Here is a 20,250-nt window from a genome sequence, read left to right as displayed (position 1 = left end):
TTCCCTCTGCCCCTATCTCCTGCTCATGCTTACTCTGTCCGTTCTCTAAAACTCTTTAAAAAAAAAAAAAAAAGAACATTTAAACAGAGTAACTGTATAGCAAAATGTTCAAACCATTGGCACACAAAGGCCCGAGACGACCCAAGTACACAGATTACCGATCCTGCGGCTGCCATCACTAAATGAATTCAAAGCACAACTGCCCAGCTATTTCCATGGTGACTCCTTCTTGTCCCAATGCTGGTACAACCATAAATGCAGGAATGACACCACCACACTGCCCCTTTCATAAGGCCTTGCCACACGGGCAGTGATCCAAGCAGACACACGACTGAGGTTTTGCAATGCCCCACCCTGTTCACTTTCCATGAAGCCCTGCTGTTGTGCCATTGCCCAGTGCCTTGCAAAAAAAAATGGACTTGACTAAATTATGATGCACGGAGATTTAGAAAAGGTATAGAGTAAACATGAATATCTAAGTGTCACAATCTCCCCTATTAAGACTGTGACACTTATGTTCCTTTCACCACCCTGTTGCTGTCCACAAGGCCCGAACAGTCACTAGGGAAAAAAGGACTCATTCATGACTAAGGAATGGAAATGCTGTGTGCAAAGTCCAAGATGGGAAGTTAAGAAAAGCCTCATTTGCTCCAGTAAGGTCTGTGGTGTTCCTGCCGGGGGAGTAACAGAAGAAGTACTAAAAAGGCAAGAGACCTCAGTGGAAAAACAAATACCAGCAGAGCATCTAGGGAGTGAAATGCTTAATGGAAATGAAAACTATATATACGTGTACATATGCTCTACAAACCTGTATGCAAGACAACTAGAAAAAATACACATCATAACTTTTACAGTCCTGCAAATGAAAATGAGTAAATGGGTTAGAAAAAAAGGAACTGTTCCTCTAAATCAGGTCACTGCTTAATTGCATAAAACACCAAATCAAAAGAAATGTCTAAAGACATCAACTGGTAACTTCAAGGCCTAAAATATAGCCCCTTTTGGTGATTTTCAATGCAGCTGTTTGGGTTTTTCTCTCCCTTTCTTTGGGAGGATGGTGGTTTAAGGATAAACTTTTCAAGTTCACTGTGTTTATGAAGTTCCCAACATCAATCCTAAAGTCTTATTTTGTACATGTCGGTAAACTTCCTTTTATGATCAGGTATGGTCAAAAGTTTTCTTAAATCACATCAGCAGGAGTTTTCAAATATTTTTAAAAGGAGAAGAGTATATCTTGAGGTGATTCTTCCCATCCCTCCAGTGATTTGTGAGCCAAAGTCCCAACAAAACCCCCAGGGAACACAACTCTTAGTGACACAGTCACAATCACTGCAACCCGCCCCCGTGTTACAGAGTTTCAACTACACCCTACAATGCGTGATGGTTCTGAGCTCCTCCTCTGTCTCAGTGAGGATAATCTCGTCTGAGAACTCTGAGCCCCTTTTTGCTGCTGCAACCTAAAACCATAATTTTCCTGAAGAGCGACCACTAAGGCAGCCTGTATTCACGGTGTCGCAGTTCACATGAAGGCGAGAGCAAAAACAAAGCTGCTGGATGGCTCCACTGGTGGAAAGGAGCCTAGTAGCCAGGGAAAGAGACCATCACTCTTGAGGAAGCCTTACATCCAAATGAGATTAGATATAATATAGGGACACCTCATTTCCTAATACCTAAGTTACCTTCATCCCTAAAAAAGCCACTCTGGAGACACACAAGAGCAATCATGCTACCGTAACTGTGACAAGGAATCTGTTTGGAAGCACCTTTCTAAACTTGCAGCATTTTCAATACACTCAAAGGTGGTAAAACTTTATCCTTCAAGGCTGCCGTTCATTCTGCTGACAACTTCCTCATCCAAGATAAAATCTTGTGAGCCAGGAGGTATGATCAAGGTAGACACTCGAGATTTTCATCAGCAACCAAGAGAGTGACCACAGGATGACAAATTTTGCATGGTTCATAAACTGGTTCCAAAAGTGACTGCAGAAAAATAAAGTATTCTGACCAAAAGCAGCATGTTTGGACCAATATCTATTATTTATTGGGCAATTTGCAGAGCACTGTGCAACATATCACATACATTATCTCACCTGTTTCTGGTGTGAGCCATAGGAGGTAGATATTGCATCCACATATTAGAGAATACAACAGTGTCAGAAAAACAAGCGCCTTGCCCATGCTCTCCCTTCTAGGGTGAAGCCAAACCATAACATGCTGCTAATCTGTATCACACACCAGGACAAGCTGCCAGAGATAAAACCTACACCCATGTACGAGAACCCTGTTTCCAAAGAGCAGCAAAACCCCTCTGTTTTAGAATCACACAGTACTAATATCATCACTGTCTGAAATAAGGTGTCTCTAAATTACTCTTCCAGTTTACTGATATCCGCTAAAATGTCTTCAGAAATGGCATTATCAGTGAGCTTCCCAACAAGTCCCTAAAACAAAACACAATGGGACTTTATCTACAGTTTGTGCAGATTACACTTCTAGGGTTTAGCTTACAGCTATACCCTGCACAGATATGTTTAACTTTAGGTTAAACATTATCATTGTAACAGCAGAAGACAGGAAATCTAACATTCATCAGTAACAGATTAAATAAGTTATGGTATATCCATTCAATAGAATCTCATGTAGCCAAAAAAGGGAGAGAGGTTTCTTGGCCCGTACATACTGATATGGAATGATCTCCATTAAGGAGGAGGGAAAAAAGGGCAAGGGGTGAACTCAGTGCAATTTCAGATTTGTGTAAAAACCCCCTTACATGCATGTATTTGTTTAGGGACATAATCCTTCTCAAAGTATATAGGAAACTACTGACAGTGCTTGCCTCCAGGAAGAACTAGGAACTGAAGGTCAGGAGTATGACAGGCCCTTTGTTCTGAATCACTTCTGTATCCTGACCCATGGGAAAAGTGATGCTTACAAACATTTAATTTTAAAAAATGGACTAATTATATATTTGACAGATTACAATGGTGATTTTCTTTCTTTTGTTCACTCTTTTCAAAGCAGTAGAAGTTTACTGAATATATTGCAAGGGAGCAACAGGCAGGACAGCAAGGGAGACACTATCTACCAAGAAGTGGTGGTGAGGGGCTAGTCACGGGGCAAAGTAAGGGACTATGGAATTCTCCCTTTATGGCAATCGTAGGGACCGTGACTGGTTTTAAGTAGCCCATTGGTCAGGTAAGGCCTATGGTTTAATGAGCCTGTTTGCATCAGCTCAGTGGTCACTGTGGGCCCCTTTGCCTTGCTCAGGTTTCTATTGCTCAAGCCCATGGCCTAAAAGTGGCTTCTGTGTTCTACCCTGACAGACTGACAATAACAAATCTTTGGCAACTGGGTGAAGGTCTCATTTTCACTAGCTTCTTCCTGCTGAATGAGGGACTTAAGAGATGTCCCTAGCTATGGGTCAACATACAATGGTGATTTCTGATCGCAGGAAACAAACAAAAAAACTCTCAAAGTTTCTTATGAGAATCACTATAAAGATATATTGTAAATACATTTTTAATGTGAAGAGGCATAAAATTTCCTTTACAACTTGTCATTTATCTGTCATGTAACGTCAAATGCACCTGTAAACCCCTAAGATAAGTAGGATTCTTTTGAGGGAAAAGAGCCAAATCAAAGACACAATTAAGGAAAACATGCATACTAGACTATGAATTTTACGGAGGATAAAGGCCATTATTTTACATATTTTTAAACTCCCTAGTTCCTGACAGAGTTCTCAGAGTATAGTTTCTTAGTTAATGAGTAATAAATTGATTTACTGATTAAATTAGCAATTATGGAGCTGCCTGACAACAGCATAAAATAAGTGGAAAATTCAGGAGTGACTGGCTTCTTGGCTTTAATTTTAATGACCTTAAAACAACATAATTTAGTACCAAATGTTTAAACACCCATTATAATTGCTAAACTGTGAAATCAGCGTTATTTATGTCTGACCAGCTATACAAAACTCATCAATTTTTCTTTAGAAAAGAGTAGGAATTCCACAGAATAAAGGAGAGACTAGTAATTAAAGGTCACATTTACTAATCTAGCACCATAATTCCAGTCTTAGGCCGTCTCAAGTGGCTGGAAGGAGGAAGGGACAGGTGAGGAAGCTGGAAAAGGGTGGCTCTTAACTTGTGGCCCCATCTGTGCTCTCAGGCAATGCAGGATCTAACAGGAAAATTATTGAGGCTGGAATTTAAAACAAAAACTTTTGGTTCAGATGGTAAGGAGGCCCTCAAGAACAGCAGAATCGGTATATCCAGAAGGCAGTGCTGGAGTCCGCCTCATGAGCTAGGGGGTTTCTTCTTGGCATCCAAGTCCTTTTTTATTTCTTCTAGTTTTTTAGCCAGGTTTGGTATCTTTAAAAAGAAAAAAGGTTATTGTAATTTTGCATCTACCTAATCAATAGTCTTTTACTCTTCTTCGTCCAACAATAAAGGGTTGTTGTACAAGTCTTTATTTTCTTCTGAAAGTGACCGGCTAAATAGAATTTCTTGGCCTCCTAACTGTATAAGGAGGATCTCAGGAGTTGTTAAGTAATGTATGCTCCCTCCCTGGAAGCGATATTCTGACTTCTACTTTTCTACTTCTACTTTATATACTCACTTAACACCTCAATCCAGTACCAAGTAGAAGCCGTACATATAAATAAAGCTCCTTCCTAGAAAACCATATAACTCAAGTGAAGGTTGATAAAGAATTTCTTTTGTCACATTAAAAGCTTCACAACAAAAAAATCTAAAGTTATTATCATGTTTCCCTTCCTTCCCTCTTCCCGCCTCTTCCTTCCTTTCCCTCTCTTTACAACAACCTTTCCAGAATCCCCATTCATGGGCAGTTTTGTCACCTGTTTTTCAACTTCCTGTCTATAAAATGAAGCTAATATAACTCTCCACTTCACAAAACTCTGATCTCCTTAACTGAGCTGCATTGTAAAGATCTGCCACTAAAATTCTCAGTCATTATTACCAATATTACCATGTAGCAGGAGCTAAAAAGATTATCCAATTGGTCTTTAAATTCCCATTTATCACATAATTCTCCATAGAACTGTAAGAAGACTCTAACTTAGTAATTAATTGCTCTGGGCTAACAAACACAGCTCAGGATCACAAGAACATCTTAAACTGATGGAATTTTGCCCTCTTGTGGTGATATGGAGGACAGATGCTTCTGTGAGGTGTATTTTTCTAACAACGGAAAATCTTTCTACAAAGTTCAGGACATTTTCCTCAATCTATGGACTTCATTTACAATGGAGGGTATATCTGACTCTAACAAAGACAAGTCAATATGAATTTGTGACATGGAATTGGGGAGGACATGGATACAATCACTTACGTCATAGTTCTGAGCCAGATACATTCCAACCACGTTGCCAAGAGTAAATCCAAGCTGAAAGAATAGAACAGGAAGAGTTATACTGGATCCCAAGTTCTGTGCCATCTGATACCAAGCCAAACTATACAGACAGTAGTCTTGAAGTAGCTACGGACAGTTCAAGACCCCAGTTTCCAGGGGCGCCTAGGTGGCTCAGTCGTTTAGCATCTCCCTTCAGCTCAACTCATGCTCACAGGGTCCAAGGATCAAGCTCCGCATCCCTACTCAGTGGGATGCCTGCTTCTCCCTCTCCCACTGTCCCTGCTTGTGTTCCCTCTCTCACTGCGTCTCTCTGCCAATAAATGGATAAAATCTTAAAAAAAAAAAAAAAAAAAAAACAGTTTCCAGTCTAGGGCTAGACAGTATGAGATTCAGTATTCTTTTGTAAAATAAATATAGGAATACTCTCCCTAAAGGTTAAAGAGCATACAAAAGTGAGAATAAATGGCAGCACTAAACAAATCTACCCTAGATTCTCCCTGTCCCCTCACAACCTCCATAAATACTTAACTGTCAGCTCCAGAAACCCAAGCCACACTGATGATTTTGTTGTTAAAAGTAATTTGTTTTCTCTTTCTTTTTTGGTTATAAGTATTGTTACTTACTACATCAAATAAAAAATATCCGATTAAAAAAAATACTCAGCTAAGCTCTATTATCTTGGACAATGGAGACATTTTCACAGTTACTCTCTTTATATCTGAGGCCTAGGGTAGTGAAGTGACTTTTTCAGGGTCATTCATAACAAAGGAACACAGACCTAAATTAGATTCTCATTCAAAAATGAAAATGTATCATGACAGAAAAGCATGGGAAACTCTGACATACAACTGAGACAGCATATGGCTTAGCACTCTGCCGTGGGTGTAACCTGATGGGCAGAACACTTAAGACCTGTGGGGGACAAAGATTCCCTAACCAGCTCTTACTCAGTGAGGAAAGAAAGGCATGATTTTCAGAGAACTATAAATGCTTATGCCATTGGGCGACTATTTTCCTGAACTTTTAAAAACTGTTTCATGAAAATTTAAAGCACTCAATTTACCACAAACAAACCAAAGCTCATTAAACTTTGAGTTCTAATGTTCCATAACTCCCTGGGGTTTTTTCCTCCAATAATTAAGAATCTCCAACAGGACGCCTAATTTCTAATTTCATAAATTCAAACTGGCATCTTTTTTTTTTTTTATCATTTTCTCTAATCAGTATTTCTCCTATTCAATAAGTAGCAGAGCTTAACAGAAAAACGTGGCACTTAACATTGTCAGTTTACTTAATGTGGTCGAACCTTCTCTTCAAGTCAGAGATACATATAGGGAAACATATAGGGAAAGCCTTCCTGAGCTTTAAATACCAAAAGCACAATTTAAATTGGTTGTTAGTTGATGTTAGGAACATAAAAGCAGCTATCCATTCTCTAACCAGAGTCCATTTTCTAATAATTTGATTAATTAGGCACATTCTCTCAAGTAATAGTTTTACCAAGGTGGCACCAAGAAGCAAAATGATTTTTTTACTCCTGTGGGTTGAAACCAGGTAGACAGTTTTCCAAATCCGAAAGAGTATTAAATTTACTTGTAAGAACTGCGGGGGGGTGGGGGGGGGGTGATCCACCGAGAATTTTAGCTCTAACACAAAGCAGAAAAAACAGAAAGGTGTAAATTCTCAAGAAAAACAGAGTTCTGGTTCTACTACTCACTACCTAGCTGGGTAGCTGTAGCTGATTTGAGTTTCCTGTTCTATAAAACATTATACTAATAACGGTGTTCTTGGGGCGCCTGGGTGGCTCAGTGGGTTAAGCTTCTGCCTTCAGCTCAGGTCATGATCTCAGGGTCCTGGGATCAAGCCCCACACTGGGCTCTCTGCTAGGCAGGGAGCCGGCTTCCCCACCCCACCCCACCCCCGCCTGCCTCTCTGCCTACCTGTGATCTCTTTTCATAAATAAGTAAAATCTTTAAAAACAAACAAACAACAACAACAAAAACAATGTTCCTTCAAGCTCCAACATTCTAGGATTCCTGGTTCTTAACCACGTGTGTCTCAACATAAAATATGGCGTATCTAATGTGGCTTCACTTTGGCAATTTCACTAGCACATGAGAAAATAGAAGTTATTTTAAAACACAAACAAAACAAAAACTACGGGCCTCTAGACAAGTGGTATCCAATTCCAGTTTCAGAACACTGCCAGATCTACCACTGGGATATTGTAAAATTAAATACACAACATAAGAGAAATGTCACGTATTAAGTGAAATGTTGAGGGAAATGCATGAAGCCAGAAAACCATTTATATGTTATCCATGGGATGCTCCCCAGGCAAGTTTACCAGAGAAAACATCTTAATCTAATAAAAAACATAAAACATAAATCTGAGGAATGGCGACTCATTAGTCTGACAAGTTAGACTGAAGCCAGATTATAGAAGGCCCTGAATGAGTTTGCAACGTCCCTGCAGGCCCAGATTGCTTAACTTCTTCCAGGCCAAGACCTGGACGCTGCATCGGGCGTCCATCCAGATAGCTGTAATCCTCCACGGTGCCCCCTCCAACTCACCGACCCCCCCCCACAGTAGGCGCTGCAGGGAAGGCAGTGTAGAGAAAAGGCAATGATTTCCCCAGCAGTCACTGACTAAACGAATGACTATCGCATTCCTTCTGCAATCATTTTGAGACTTTAGGAACATGTGGCTACTTCTCACACGCACATTGCGGACAATAAATGGTAAGACATCACGAGTGTAGGGACACAGCAGTGACCTGAGCAAAGTGGTTGAGAACAAATGGATGGAGGGAAGAGGCTGCAGCTAAGAGACACAGGAGGCAAGTCTAGACTGGGTCAGGGCAGCGCACGTAAGAGACAGAATTTTCCAGCTCTACATTTACACCATACAGGTACCGTACAGGTAAAATCGGTGAGGTTCTTCAATCCATTATCCACACTTCTGAAAGGCAAAACTCTAATCAAACTGTTTCACTGTAATCCAACTGGCAGCAAAATCACACCTGACCAGAACCTGTATGATACTATTTATAGTCTATCACATTTCAGTGTGAATATTCACTTTTTGCTACAGAAAAAGCAATCTTTAAACAAAGGATCCTGCCCTACATCCCACTGGAGAATATGTGTAACAGTAAATATTAATGTATGTCATTAAAGAGTGCTATCCCAGAGTGCTATCGGTTAAATAATAAGTATATGCAGCGTAAACCTTTATAAAATCTTTTAAAAAATCGCTCAAATACATCTGGCCCCCAAAGGTTTTGATTAGAAGACTGAAGACCCTTATATACTAAAAATAAATTCATATTCAGCCCTGTGAAGGGATTCTAAAACAGTACCTACATATTTCAGTGTACAGGAATGTATAGGAAAAAAAGCTATAGATACATAAAATAGTTATATGAGGCAGCCGCCAGTACAGGACCCTGAATATAACAGATGCAGGAAGAACCAGAAATGGGTCATGCATGAAGTCACATGAATGAAACAGAAGTGATTCTTCTAAGAAACCATATCTGAAAGAGATCAATGTACCCAAATTTATTCAAGCCTCTAACTATGCTGAGTAAGTATAAAAAAATTTAAACTGAGAAGGGAACTGAACGTGGAGAATCAAGGCATAAGGTATGAATGTGGAGGTGATGACTAAAAGAAATAGGACTGATTAGGAGAGGACTTGAATTTAGAAATGCAGAGAAACAATTATGGAGCCCTGGATAGGGCTGGCTCAGGGACCTCAAAACAGGCAAAGTAGTTTAGTTCCCAAGTAACCTTGATATCAAGCCAATGGCTACTATTTACCAGCAACAACACGATAAAAGCACGGCTTTGGAAGTATTCACCTAGCAACTGTACTCAAAAAAGGCTGAACAGTTAGTAAGTACAGATCGGGAAGGCCCAGATTAGTGTGGTAGCATAGGGGACAGAGAGCAAACATCATCACTAAATTGCTTTTCTTCTTAAGTCAGTGATAATCCCCAAAACAGGCTCTTAACTATAGAGAACTGATGGGTACCAGAAAGGAGATGGGTGGGGAAATGGGTGAAATAGGTGAGCACGGAGTAATATACAGAATTGCGGAATCACTATATTGTACACCTGAAACTAATATAACACTGTGTGTCAACTATACTGGAATAAAAATAAATTTAAAAAATAAAATAAAAATCAATGATGACCAATGATATAGAATGGAGAGTCCAGGAACCAACCTTTACATTCATGGTCAAATAATTTTTTTTTTAAAGATTTATTTATTTGAGAGAGAGTGTGTAAGGGAAGAAAAGGGAAGGGCAAAGGGAGAGAGAATCTCAAGCAGACTCCCCACCAAACTCAGAGGTGGACATGGGGCTCGATCTCATCACCCGGAGATCATGACCTGGGTGGGTCAACAGGCCAACTGAGCCACCCAGGTACCCCTGGTCAAGTGATTTTAACAAGGGTGCTGATACATTCAATGGAAAAAGAATAGTCTTTTCAAGAAATGATGCTAGGACAACTGGATATCCACAAGCCAAAGAATGAATATGGACCCCTATCTCACATCATAAACAAAAACTAACTCCAAATGGGTCAAGACCTAAATGTAGAGGCTCCTGGGTGGCTCAGTGGGTTAAAACCTCTGCCTCTGGCTCAGGTCATGATCCCAGGGTCATGGGATTGAGCCCCGCATCATCAGACTCTCCGCTCAGCAGGGAGTCTGCTTCTTCCTCTCTCTCTGCCTGCCTCTCTGCCTACTTATGATCTCTGTCAAATAAATAAATAAAATCTTAAAAAAAAAAACCTAAATGTAAAATCTAGAACTATAAATCTCTTGTAAGAGCACAAAGTATTAAATCTCATGACTTTGCATTAGGCAACAGTTTCTTAAATATGGCATCAAAAGCACAAGTGACCAAAAAAAGACACATTGGACTTCATCAAAATTAAAAATATTTATGTTTTAAAGAATACCATCCAGAAAATGAAAAAACAACCCAATAGAATAGAATTAAATATTTTCAAATCACGTATTGATAAAGGACTTGTATCCAGAACATAAGAATCCTTATGACCTAACAATAAAACGACAACCCAATTTAAAACTGAGCAAAGGATTTTTTTTTTTTAAGATTTTATTTATTTATCTTAGAGAGAGAGAGAGCCAGAGAGATCACAGAGTGGGAGGGAGACGGGGAAGCAGATTCACCACTGAGCAGAGAGCCAGATGCAGGGCTTGATCCCAGGACCCTGAGATCATGACCCAAGCCAAAGGCAGACACTCAATTGACTAAACCACCCAGGCACCCCTGAGCAAAGGATCTGATAGACATTTCTTTTTTTTAAGATTTTATTTTTATTTATTTGATAGAGAGAGCGCACAAACAAGGGAACCAGAGAGGGAGAAGCAGGAGCCCAAAGTGGGACTCAATCCTAGGACCCCAAGATCATGACCTCAGCTGAAGGCAGTTGCCCAACCAACTGAGCCACCCAGGCGCCCCAGACAGTTCTCCAAATAAGATATACATGGCCCATGGGCACATGAAAAGATGCTCAATATCACTAGTTATTAAGGAAATGCAAATCAAAACCACAGTGAGGTGCCATATTACACCCACTAGGGATGACTTCAGTCAAAAAGTGTTGAAAAAGAAGTGGAGAAAATGGAACCTTCATCCACGGCTGATGGGAATATAAAATCATAGAGACACTCTGGAAAGTGGTCTGGCAATCTCTCAAAGTTAAGCATACAGTTACCATATGATGCAGCAATCTTACTGTAGGGTGTATACTCAAGAGAACTAAAACATACATCCACACAAAAACTTGTACACAAATGTTCACAAGATTATCCATAATAGCCAAAAGGTGGAAACAACCTAAATGCCTATAAGCTGGTGAATGGATTAATAAAATGTGGCATATCCATACAATTTAATATTATTCAGCTATGAAAGTACTAATTTGTGCTATAACATGGATGAACTTTGGTAACACTGTTCTGAGTGAAAAGCAGTCGGAAGAGACCACATGTTACATGACTCCACTTAAAGGAAATGTCCAGAATAGGTAAATCCATAAAGACACACAATAAATTAGTGGTTGTCCAAAACTGGGGAAGAGGAGAATGAAAAACGAATGCTAATGGATATGGGGTTTCTTTGGGGGCCAATGAAATATTGGATATAAAATTATAGTGGTGATGGTTGCACAACTCTATGAATATGTAAGAAACCAGGGAATTCTACACTACAAATGGGTGAGTTGTATGACGAATATTGTATCTTAAAAATATTTTGGGGCACCTGTTTGGCTCAGTCAGTTAAGCATCTGCCTTCAGCTTGGGTCCTGATTGCAGAGTCCTGGCATCAAGTCCCACATCGGGCTCCCTGCTCCTTGAGGAGCCTGCTTCTCCCTCTGCCTATCTCCAGGTCTCTTGTGAATAAAAGAATAAAATCTTTAAAAAATATTTTTTAAAAAACCATTAATATTTGGTAAAATATCAGCTATATGGGATAAAACTGGAAATCACAGACAACTGCAAGGTTTCCAGACTGGACAAATGTTTAAAAAGAATGAAAATGTTGGACTGAAAAAAATGAGGACCACTGAGATAAACAGTTGGCTTTGTATATGAAAACCACAAAAAATCAACTCTTTTTTATGTAAGGACACATAAGCAAGTTAATCTCAACACTGTATCAACATAAAGAAGCACCAAGTCTTAAAAATAAGAAAGCTAACTCCAGAGCAATCTGACTCTTCTCATCATTTGTTGCTTAATGTTTTCCCCAATCAAAAAGTTACTTCTGTCATTTAGTAAATAAAGCTATAATTTTTACCCAGGGATGGATCCTGGCAATAACCCCAACTGAATACTACCTAACAATTCTGAAAGACTCATCAAATTACATTTTCAATGAGTACACACCCAAACCCAAGTTATGACAAAGAATCTGAACCATCTCATATTCACTGACAAAGGCTTAAGAAATCTAAAAATAATCTCATTAAAAATAAAAAATAAAAGTAATCTCATTTTATTTAGCAAATATAGCTACAACTAGCATTCAACAGGATACCTAAAAATGTTGTATGGTCTCAGGTGAGAAAAGCTACACAATGACAAGAAAACCCAGAAGTATACATTATCTAACATTAATAAAAAAATAAATTGATAGTTTTATTTCTCCATTTAAATCGAGAGACCTACAGAAACTATCTGAAGACTGCTCATTCCAAGGAGGCAAGAAAAAATTTCATCTTTAGTCTTTAAACGTTTCAGACTTGTTGCAAAGAAACTGTGTTTAACATCTGCTTCAAGTAATAATAAAACCCATATTCTATACATTAAAACAAAAACCTGCTGAGGATATAACCTGTATCTCTTCTACTACCACCACAGAGATGTGCATTTTTAAAATATAAGGCCGGTTTTATATTCAATAATTTTCCTTAGATAGTGAAAGGAGGAGGCTGTTAATTCTTCAATTGAGCCAGTAAATTAAATAGGGACATTCATGAAAAAGATAGATCTAACACTTTGGAAAGAGGTCAATCAGGTAGAACTGGTCTGCCTGTTCTCAAAGAAGCTGATTCAAATATTCAAGTATTTTATGAATATCTAAGAGTAGTAATCAAGTAAAGAAGGAATATCTAATTAAATCAATCACACAGTATTAGCTAAGTGCCATGTGCTTAGGAAATCTAAGCATAAGCCATGTTGCTTCTTCCCCTGGAATTTATGATCTATTCTAGAAAGGTAAGACTAAAACAAGTGGAGGCGCAGGGAACAAAACACAGCAGCACATCTCCAAATGATGGTCTGAATGGGCCGCATAGTTCAAGGGCATCATGTTAGAAATTGAACATAATCTGTATGAACATATTAAAGGAGAAAAATCATTTATCATCAGAGGGGGAAATAGCATGATAAAATTCAATAGTCAATCACAACAAAAACTCTTATACTAGAAACAGAAGAGAGGGGATGCCTGGGTGGCTCAGTATGTTAACCGACTGCCTTTGGCTCAGTTCATAATCCCAGGGTCCTAGGATCGAGTCCTACATTGATCAGACCCCTTGCTTAGCAGAAGCATGCCGCTCCCCCTGCTTGTGTGCTCGATCTGTCTCTCTATGAGACCAATAAATAAATAAAATCTTAAAAAAAAAAAAAAAGAAAGGAATAGAAGAGAATTCCCTTAATATTAGGAAATACCAGAAACACAAACATCATACAAAAACCTGAGAAGCATTTCCTAGAAAAAACTAGGATATCCACTCTCCTATTGGAAGTCCTAACTCGAGAAAGACAAGAATTGGAAAAGAACACAAAACTGTCATTTTTGCCTTCACCAGAAATATGACTGCCTTCACAGTACTGCATTCATTGACTTACTTCCTTTTTTAAATTTTTTTTAAAAGTCTTACTTATTTAATCTAGGGGCGCCTGGGTGGCTCAGTCGTTAAGCAACTGCCTTCAGCGACTGACTACCTTCGGCTCATGACCTCTGGCCCTGGGATCGAACCCTGCATCGGGCTCTCCGCTCAGCAGGGAGCCTGCATCCCCCTCTCTCTGCCTACTTGTGATCTCTGTGTGTCAAATAAATAAAATCTTTTTAAAAAAATAAAATAAAAGTCTTATTTTTTTAAAGACTTTTTTTTTTAAGATTTTATTTATTTATTTGACAGACAGAGATTACAAGTAGGCAGAGAGGCAGTTAGAGAGAGGAGGAAGCAGGCTCCCTGCTGAGCAGAGAGCAGGATGTGGGGCTCAATCCCAGGACCTTAGGATCATGACCTGAGCTGAAGGCAGAGGCTTTAACCCCCTGAGCCACCCAGGTGCTCCAAAAGTCTTACTTATTTAATCTCTATACTCCATGTGGAACTCAAACTCATGACCCCCAAGATCAACAGCCATACACTCCTCTAACTGAGCCAGCCAGGTGCCCAACTTTTTTTTTTTTTTTAATTAAAAAACTATTTTAACTAAGCTCTATGCCCAACGTAAGGCTCAAATTCACGACCCAGAGATCAAGAGTTGCATGTTCTACCCACTGAGCCAGCCAGGCACCCTGTCAGTCATTCACTTCCAAGTCAATCTACAAACTATGAGAGCTAAAAGATAGGTAAGATTGCTAGATACAAAAATCAGTACACCAAACTTAGCATTTCCATACATCAGCAACAAATTTGAAAATCTAATTTTAAAAAGGATGCCACTCACGGGACACCTGGGTGGCTCAGTGGGTTAAAGCCTCTGCCTTCGGCTCAGGTCATGATCCCAGGGTCCTGGGATCAAGCCCCACATTGGGCTCTCTGCTCCGCAGAGAGCCTGCTTCCTCCTTTCTCACTGCCTCCCTCTCTGCCTACTTTTGATCTCTACATGCCAAATACATAAGTAAAATCTTTAAAAAAAAAAAAGAAAAAAAAAGGATGCCACTCACAACAACTAAAAAGCACCTGGAAATACTAAAAAAAAAAAAAAGGCTATTACTGAGAGGACAATAAAACAATGATGAAAGACATTTAAGACTAAATTAACAGGTAGGTGGATCATAAGTGATCCACGAGCTTTCTTTATGAAAAGAAAAGCTCCTGAGAAAACATGGGAGTTGAGAGTAGTTGAGGAGGCATAAAAAAAAAAAAAACAAAAACAGAGGACAAAGGGAAAACCAGATGGGAAGGTCTGAAGGCAGGAAGGTCCACTGGTGGTCCAGGTTAGTAAGATAGCCTGGTCAGTCTAAAACACAGGAGATATGTTGAAGGGCAGTAGTAAGGGAAAATGGAGTCAGATGAGCAAATCTTGAAAATCAAGTGCAAGTGGTTACTACCTGATGTGCAGGGACATAAAGACCACTGACAGTTTCTGAGCATGTGAATTAGACAATTACTACTAGATGATTACTCTGGCAGCTGCAAGACTGAACAGAACACCAAAAGTATCAAGGGAAACACAGAACTAGAGAAGACAGCCTTACTTTTCTATGGCTGATCAGACTGGAACAGGAGTGCCATGTTTCAATAAGAACAGTGGGGGAGAACCGAAAAACTGTAATATTTGGGGGAAAGAAGGCTAACTGGAATAAACCTGAAACCATAAAGAATAGATGGAAAAATCAGAAATGTTTCATCTGAAGAACAGACTAATGGGGGTCAGGGGGGTTGAGAGAGGTACCAAGATGCTCTTCAAATATGTACAGGGTTGTTATGTGGATTAGAACTGCTCTTTAAGGGGCGCCTGGGTGGTTCAGTGGGTTAAGCCACTGCCCACTGAGTGCTCAGGTCATGATCTCAGGGTCCTGGGATCGAGTCCCGCATCGGGCTCTCTGCTCAGCAGGGAGCCTGCTTCCCTCTCGCTCTCTCTGCCTGCCTCTCCGTCTACTTGTGATTTCTGTCAAATAAATAAATAAAATCTTTAAAAAATGCAAACTATTAAAAAAAAAAAAGAACTACTCTTTAATACCAAGAACTAGTTAGGGAGACACTGACCAAAAATGATATAGATCATCTGAGGAACTAGAGCACCAATTTCAATGGGAGGTGATGAAACATAAACCGGATGCCCCCTTAGTAGTAGAAACTGACACGTCAGCATCTTAGCAGAAGTAGAGAAACTAAAACAACTCTTCCAACTCAAAACCCACATTCGTACCCCAGCAAGGCTGGTGTAGTTAGTGCCACAGTGGAGTAAAAGACACCTACTCTACAAACCAGGCAACAGGAACATAAAGATGGAACTCTCATAAGGTGAGTAGAGAAGACCCAATGGCTTAAAACAATAGCTAACATTTTCTGAGAGCTGTGTGCAAGGCAGTATTCTCTTTTTCATGAATGAATTTCATAGCCTTATAAGCAGATACTATTATTGCCCAATTTATGTTGGGGAAACTGAGGCAGAGAGCAGAAAAGTAACTTGCTCAAGAATACACAGGGACGGGCGCCTGGGTGGCTCAGTGGGTTAAGCCGCTGCCTTCGGCTCAGGTCATGATCTCAGGGTCCTAGGATCGAGTCCCGCATCGGGCTCTCTGCTCAGCAGGGAGCCTGCTTCCTCCTCTCTCTCTCTCTACCTGCGTCTCTGCCTACTTGTGATCTCTCTCTGTCAAATAAATAAATAAAATCTTTAAAAAAAAAAAAAAAGAATACACAGAGAGGGCGCCTGGGTTATACACAGTGGGTTATACACAGTGGGTTAAGGCCTCAGCCTTCGGCTCAGGTCATGATTCCAGGGTCCTGGGATCGAGCCCCGCATCGGGTTCTCTGCTCAGCAGGGGGCCTGCTTCCTCCTCTCTCTCTGCCTACTTCTCTGCCTACTTGTGATTTCTGTCAAATAAATGAATGAAATCTTTAAAAAAAAAAAAAAAGAATACACAGGCAAATATATGTGCTAGGCATAGCAGCTAAATGATATGGAGAATGAAGGAGAGAAATAAATCAAGGATTATGTCAGTATTTCAAATTTGAGGAAGCCAGGATGGGAGAACAGAGAAGTTAGGTGTGAGGCATGCATTGCAGGGTGGGGAACGAGGAGGTAATGGGTCCAGAGGTGCTGCATCTGAGATAGAGGGGATGACGAGAGATGTTCAGCAGACAGCTGATGACCGCCAACTGGAACTCAGAGAAATGGGATGGAAGGTAGTTTTGGAAGCAGCAAAGAGGAGAAGGTGGCAGCATGACAAGAAACACACTCCCTGAGGGTGGGTTTGAAGAAAAGAGTGAAGAGTGAAGGACTGAGCCCTGAGGAACACCTAGTAACCAAAAAAAGGGAAAAGCAGCCAGCACAAACAGGCGAGATTAGATAGGGCCCCTTCCCAGCTGCTGCACCAAGATACTGATCCCCTCAGCCCTTGGAGGGGCCAGCACCCGAGCCAGTCACCTTCACGGGTTCTTCTGTGAAGATAAATCCGTATGTGTTGTAATGTTAAAGAATGTCAGAAAATATGGAGATGGAGGATCCAAAAGCCAAGGGAGGAGGGATTAAGGAGGTCGTGATAAAGGGCACCAAGAGCTGCCACCTCAGAAAGTGACCAGCAACAGCCAATGCCAGTAACAGTCCGACAGACAGCGGACACTGAGCTCCCAGCGGCGCCTGTCCTGTCAGGCTGCCCTGAAAAGCTTCCCAAGTTTCCTTACAAAACCTGGAGTGAAACCTTAAAGAAGCCACTGTAGTAAAAGCGAAGGGCAGCAGGACCACAGAACAGGTTTCTGGGACAGGAACAATGGGCGAATATTTTAATCCATGGAGGAATGAACAATGAAGGAGAAGATAAGCAGCCCATTCGGCTGCGGTAGTTTGGAATAGAGTTCCAGGAAGTGACAAATATAGGAAGCAACCTGGACAGTTTCAAAACGCAGGATGACTGTGGCTTCAGTTGTAATAATTTCATCCCTTTCAAAACTTGTCCCGTCGCCATCGCCTACTTTCCTGAGGGCAAAGGATCCCCCAATTTGAGAAGAAACCGTATCAGCTGGTATCTTGTAAAAGAGAAACTGAATTTTACCTGAGTCCTAAGTTCTCTAAAGCACCTTCATGTAGTAATTCATTTTTACTCCTCACAACAAAACCATGAGGTAGGTTCCCATTTTCATTTGTGGAAACTGAAGCAGAGTGAATTCAAGGGACCTCCCCGAGTTCCCACAGCTTGCCAATGATGGAGCTGGGCTTGGAACCCAGACATCTGACCTCTTAAGCTAGTGGACAAGACAGCTGGGCACAGGCTAAAAGCTCGAGGACAACTCAGGAATCACCTGCTTCAACTCGCTGTTTTATAAATCAAATGGCTTATAGCAAGAGAAAGACATGCCCAAGTTCACAGAATTAGTGAATCATTCGACAGAGGTGGAACCAAGGTGAGAAGTCATACTATCCTGCTTCTTCCAACAGATGCGATGAGGAGAGGGGGAACAAGAGGACACGAGAACATCCCTGTTCCAGCGACTTCTGAGCTAGGAATTTAATGCATGGCTGCAGCCTTTCGCCTTCAATGCTGAGGACTCTGAATTCTCAAATCAGGTACACGCATATTTACACACAGCAAAAGTTTATTCCAAAACCAAGTAAATTCACTCCGCAAAAGCACTTACAAAGTAATTATCAGGGGCGCCTGGGTGGCTCAGACGGCTGTGTCCGCCAACCGCTCAGGTCATGATCCGAGGGGGTCCTGGGAACCAGCCCCTCAAAGGGCTTCCTGCTCACGGAGGAGTCTGCTTCGCCCTCTCCCCCTGCTTATGCTCTGTCCCTCTGCCACTCTCTATCGAATAAATAAAATCTTAAAAAAAGATTTACAAAACAAATAATAATAATAATCAATGCCCTCCCAGTCTGTCAATGTGCTACAGCTATACTAGGCTCAACGCTATCATCTCACTCTCTGAGGCTGACACTGTCTTTAACCTGTTTCCTCCAACAAAAAGACAGGAATGATTCCTACTGACTCCTAAGCTAACACCTAGTTAGGACACTGGGAAAACTTCCCGAGGCAAAGGAACAGCCCCGTCTTACTTGGGCGATGTGAACCAAGGATACCTCTTTCCCTCTGAGGATTTAAAAAAAATCAATGACCACCTCAAAGAAGACGGGGGGGGGGGCACTTTAGAAAAAATTCTCTTCGATAAAGAACGTTGACATTGGGGAAAGCGTCTCCTCCCCAGAGCACTCAGTGTGGAGGATAACCGGGGAGGTAACCTGGCACGGTGGCGCGCCCCTCACCGAACCGGAGGGAGGACGCACCGAGTTGGGAAGCCTCGAACGCTGGCGAGGCCGACTCTGGCCCGGCGACGCTCGGCCGGCCGCCGGAAACGCGCGGCGCCAGAAAGGCAGCTTTTACCCGCAATAAACAGCCGTGCGATCGAGTTTCTTTCCTCAAACTAACACTTTCCCCCCCAGAATGAGCCCCCTGCGGGACTTCCGCGCACACCAGGGTCTGACTCGCGCCGGCCGCCCGCCACCCTCAAAGTCTGGACGCTAGACAAGGCCCGGCGAGCGCTCCGCAAGCCCCAGCTCGGACCCCGTGCTTCCGCCTCGTGAGGTGGCTCGCTAACTCAGAGTCCGCGGCCGGCCCTCCCACGTTTCCAGAAAACCTTCCGGCGGGGCTCCGAGGCCGGGATGGGGTGTGCGGGCGGGAGGGCACGGGAGGGGCGCCTCCTAGTCTTCTGCGGCCCCCACAGCTTTAACTCGGGCGTCCCACAGTGCCCGCCGGGACGGCACCGCAGTGGCTGCGAAAATGCCCGCCGACACCTCCACGCCTGAGGGACTCGGACGACTCCACAAGGTCGGGCAAAGGGGCTTGGGCCCCGCACACACAAAACCCCGCGCCCTCCCCACCCCGGACAGGCGACGAGCGGGCGCCGCGCGGACCCGGACGTACGCCCAGACCCCCCGAAACCCGGACCCAGGCCGGCCGGGTCCCGAACCAACCCCCACCATTCCCGCGACCCCGCCACTCCAGGGCAACTGCACTGACCAGGAACTGCAGCATGGCGTCGGCGAGGAGAGGCGCGAAGGGCGGCTGCAGCTCGGTGGGCCGGTCCGAGCCTGCCTCTCCCCGAGCGAGGGGGCGGAACCCGCCGTGGGCTTCCGGGTCACGCCCGACCCCGCCCGCGCCTCCCGCCGCTCCTAGCCTCGCCTCGCCTAGCCTCGCCCAAAGCCGCGCGCGGCGCCCTCGCGCCCCCTGGCGGAGAGCTCCGGAATTACCTCCTGGGCTGGCCGACTAGGAGAGAAGGCCCGCGGGGCTGGGAGAAACCTCAAGTCCCAGGCAGGCCTGGACGTACAGGTTTGATGGTTCGGATTCTAGGACGTGCCAGTTCCCAAGTCCCGCTACTGTAAACCTGGGTCGGGCCCGGGATCTAGATTACTCCCAGCACCCCAACGAT

General features: G+C 42.4%; 1 long non-coding RNA gene across 1 annotated transcript; it reads right to left on the bottom strand.

Moving 5' to 3' along the window:
- Positions 1-3,476: 3,476 nt before the first annotated feature.
- LOC101691538 lies at positions 3,477-19,975 on the bottom strand. Its single transcript, XR_001177524.2, has 3 exons — positions 19,842-19,975; positions 5,356-5,409; positions 3,477-4,373 (listed from the first exon to the last, which is right to left on the bottom strand). It is a non-coding gene; the product is annotated as an uncharacterized LOC101691538 (long non-coding RNA).
- Between the last annotated feature and the right edge of the window lie 275 nt (positions 19,976-20,250).

The sequence above is a fragment of the Mustela putorius genome, unplaced genomic scaffold (genome assembly GCF_011764305.1).
Source record: "Mustela putorius furo isolate JIRA1106 unplaced genomic scaffold, ASM1176430v1.1 tig00003845_pilon_pilon_pilon, whole genome shotgun sequence".
Taxonomy (NCBI): Eukaryota; Metazoa; Chordata; class Mammalia; order Carnivora; family Mustelidae; genus Mustela; species Mustela putorius.
Note: the sequence above shows the minus strand (reverse complement) of the source record. Positions and strands in the feature narration are given on the sequence as shown.